This window comes from Chrysochloris asiatica, unplaced genomic scaffold (genome assembly GCF_000296735.1).
Source record: "Chrysochloris asiatica unplaced genomic scaffold, ChrAsi1.0 scaffold00113, whole genome shotgun sequence".
NCBI classification, from domain to species: Eukaryota; Metazoa; Chordata; class Mammalia; order Afrosoricida; family Chrysochloridae; genus Chrysochloris; species Chrysochloris asiatica.
The window spans coordinates 7927525-7931677 of NW_006408631.1; positions in this window are offsets into that span (position 1 = coordinate 7927525).

A 4153-nucleotide genomic window follows, 5' to 3' on the forward strand; every position below is an offset into this window, starting at 1 on the left:
GCCAGCATCGATAGACTCAAGCGTGGCAACAGTAGTGAGGTTGGCCCAGGATTGGGTAGTGTTTTGTTCTGCTGTGCATATGGTCGCTATGAGTCAGTACCAACTTGATGACACCTAACAACAACAAAACATATACTAAATTTCTGACCATGATCCTTCTGTCAATTTGCCGTACTGTGGTGGCTTACATATTGCTGTGATTCTGGAAGTTATGCCACCGGTATTTTAAAGACCAGTAGTGTCACAGCATTAGGGTCATAGCAACACATTGTTGTTGTTGTTGTTATGTGTAGTGGAGTCGGTTCCGACTCATAACAACTCTGTACAGGGTTTCCAAGGCTGTAAATCTTTACGGGAGCAGAAAGCCTCATCTTTCTCCAGCGGAACAGCTGGTAGTTTCAAACAGCTGACCTTAAAGTTCCCAGGCCAATTCGTAACCACTACACTATCATAGCAACACATAGGCCACCACAATATGAAAACTGTCAGACGAGTGGTAGATTTAGGATTGTAGTCACTGCTTTTCACAAAACAGAAGAAAAGTACAACTTCTAGGTCATGGACTTTCTCAAATGGGATTGACTTCAAAATTGACAAAGTCCTTATTTTTCTTGATTTCTCAGCTTGAGTATTATTGTATTGAAAGAGACAATACTAAAGATTCCCTCGGTCTGCTCTGTAAGACTGCCTTTCTCATGGTGTACTCCTGAACCTGAGTTGGTCCTTTATTGTTGTTGTTGTTATTAAGTGCCGTTGAGTCCATTCCAACCCATAGCCACCCTATATAGGTTTTCTGAGGAGTGACTGGTGAGCTTGAACCGCCAACCTTGCAGTTCAAACATTTTGCAGTCTGGCACATTAACCCACAGCACCATACCAGGACACCTGGTCCTTTATTGGTGACATGTAAAGATGATCCAAAAACCCAAAGATAGGCAGAAAAGACAACTGCTTGGAAATCCTATTAGAACATTCTCATTACAAAAGGATACAGGGTATTATGTAAAAGTATTAAATATTGATGAGCTATTGCTTTGTTTGGAGTTCTGGTGTAGCATCATTTTTTTTTTTTCAGTAAAAATCTGAGTAGTTTTTGTTGTTAGATACCATTAAGTTGGTTTAATGTCTAGTCCTGTGCCTCCCTTACAATCCTTCCTATGTTTAAGCATATTGTTGCAGTCACTCTGTCAGTCCATCTTGTCGAGGAGTTTTCACTTCGTTACTGTTGCTCTCCTTTACTAGCAGCTATGCTGGTAGCGTAGTGGTTACAAATTGGGCTTCAAACTACAAGATCAGCAGTTCGAAACTACCAGCTGTTCCGCAGAAGAAAGATGAGACAGACGTTCTGCTCCCATAAAGATTTACAGCCTTGGAAACCTTGTTCAGGGTCGCTATGGATCGGAACCAACTCCACGGCACGTAACGATAACAACATGGTAGCATAGTGGTTATGAGTCGAGCTGCTAATCTCAAGGTCAGCAGGTTGAAACTATTAGCTGTTACATGACAAAAAGATGAGACTTTCTGCTCCCATAAAGATTTTCAGCCTCAGAAACCCTATGCAGTGTCGCTGTGAGTTGGAACATATTCCATAGCACACCACCAACCACCCACCTACCCTCCTTTACTAGGGGACTTGCTGTGGCACTGTAATATTAGCACGGGACTACTAACTGCAAGGTTGGTGGTTCAAATCCAGCAGCTGCTTCTTGGAAACCAAATACAGGGGTCACTATAAGTTGGAACCGACTCAATGGCACGTCATAAACAACTACTAAGAATAATGTCCTTCTCCAGGGATTGTTTCCTTTTGATAAAACATGTCCAACATCCATGAGATGACATTTCCCATATTTGCTTCTAAGGAGCATTCTGGCTGTTCTTCTCTCAAGATACGTTTGTTTGTTCTTCCAATGTATATTTAAGATTCTTTGCCAATACCATAATGCCATGGTATCAGTTTTTCTGCAGTCTTCCTCATTCATCACTCAGCTTTCATATTCATATGAGGTGACCGAAAAATAGAGTGCTTGGGTGAGGTACACCTTAGTCCTCAAAGTGACCTCTTTGCTTCTTAACACTTCAAAGAGGTGTTTTTACAACAGATTTGCCCGAAACAATGCATAATTTGATTTCTTGACTGCTGCTTCCAGAGGGGTTGATTGTGGATCTAAGTAAAATGAAACGCTTGCACTGGATTTGTTGATGTTGTTAAAAGCTGTTGAGTTGGTTCTGACTCATAGTGATCTGTATAGGATTTTCCATGGAGCAGCTGGTGAGTTTAAACCATCGACCTTATGGTTAAACCAAACTTTCAGTCCAGTAATTTATCCCACAGTACCAAACCAGTGCTGGGTGGTGGTGGTAGTGTACTGTGCATGGAGTCAGTTCCGATCCATAGTGACCCCTGCTCAGGGTTTCCAAGGCTGTAAATCTTTACGGGAGCAGAAAGTTTCTACCATGGCTGGTAGTTTTGAACTGCTGTCCTTAAATTAAGGTTAGCAGCCCGACTAGTAACCACTATGCTACCAGAGCTCCTCAGTGCTAGGTACTTGCATTAAATGTTAACTTCCTGGCTTGTTTCTTCATTATGTCTAATGAAATAAAATAGTTACTAACACTAACATTTTGAGCACTTAATATCTACTGCACACTATACGATACTTCATATGTATTTCATTTAATTCTCTGAGTTTAATTAAAGCCTCTATGAGACGTTGTTTCCATTACTATCTTAATTTCAAATATATGTACTGAAGCACAAAAATATTCCCCCCACCACCTCCATGTCATATACCTACTAAATGGAAGAGCAAGATAGACTCTAGATGATTAAATCTGCTTTTACTTTAAAAATGACATTTCCACTGTTACCATTGACTCATAGCAATCCTCTATAGATTTCTGAGACTGTGAATCTTTATGGGAACAGAGTCTCATCTTTTTCCTGTTGACTGGCTACTGCATTTGAACCACCTACCTTGACATTTGCAGTCCAATGCTTAACCTCCATTACCATTAAGACTCCCCAAACTAATCTTAACTACTCTACTATGCTTTAGGTTGTTCCCAAAGGACAAGGACTCAAATCTAAAATCAATTTACATCAAAGAGTTATGTATGACAATATTCATTAAAATTGTGCCTGCCATGCATTCTTCCCAAAACACCTTTGCCATGGGAAATTCATAGCATTCCTCAAGGCTGAAAATCTCCTCCTTAGGGAAACCTACCTCTGTAGACAGTATGTATGTGTGTTCTCTTCTTAGTACCATAGGATAGACTTTTACTTCACAGTTACAAGAAATTTAACAATAATTTGCTTCAGCCAGGGACTCCTTCAAGGAATCTAGGCTGTTCTATTTCTCTGATACCTACCAAGAGTCAAACCCACTGTAGTCAAGTAGACTGACCTACAGCAACGCCAGAAGTAGAACAGAATAGAACTGCCCCCCATGGTGTCCCTGGCTGCGGTCTTCATGGAAGCAGACTGCCACATCTTTCTCTTTTGGAATAGCTGGAGGGTTTGAACTGATGACCTTGCTGTTAACTGTCCAAAACTTTAAGCACTGCACCACCAGGGTTCCTTTGATACCTGTTGTTGTTATTAAGGGCCATTGAGTCAGTTCCAACTCATATCAACCCTGTATAGGGTTTCTGTAGAGCAAATGGTGAATTTGAACTTCCGACCTATGCTTATCCTACAATGCCATATAAGGACCCGTCATAGATGTTAAATATATTTTTCTTGAATAAACATGCTGAATTTCTCCAAGCCAATAAAATGATCATTCTGGGAAGACATACAGAGGCAGGGGGAAAAGTACATATACTTTAGGGAGCAAAAGGAACTAAAGGTTCAGATAATTAATGTATGGCTACAACAAATTATGTCTCAAAGAGATGAAAGACACACATCTATTTCTTAATCTAGGGCAATATATCTCTGAATAAAACATCATTCACAAAGGCACAATTCTCCAGAATGCCCTTTCTGCACTGAATAAGATTGGGGAATGTGCACTGTAGTCTGTTCATCTTGAAGGTAGAATCCCCTGTGTGGAGGTCTTCTTACATCACAGCAGACGCCAACACTGACATCTGCTGGATATGCACACTGCCCACAGTTAAGAAGAAACAAGAAAGTGCACCA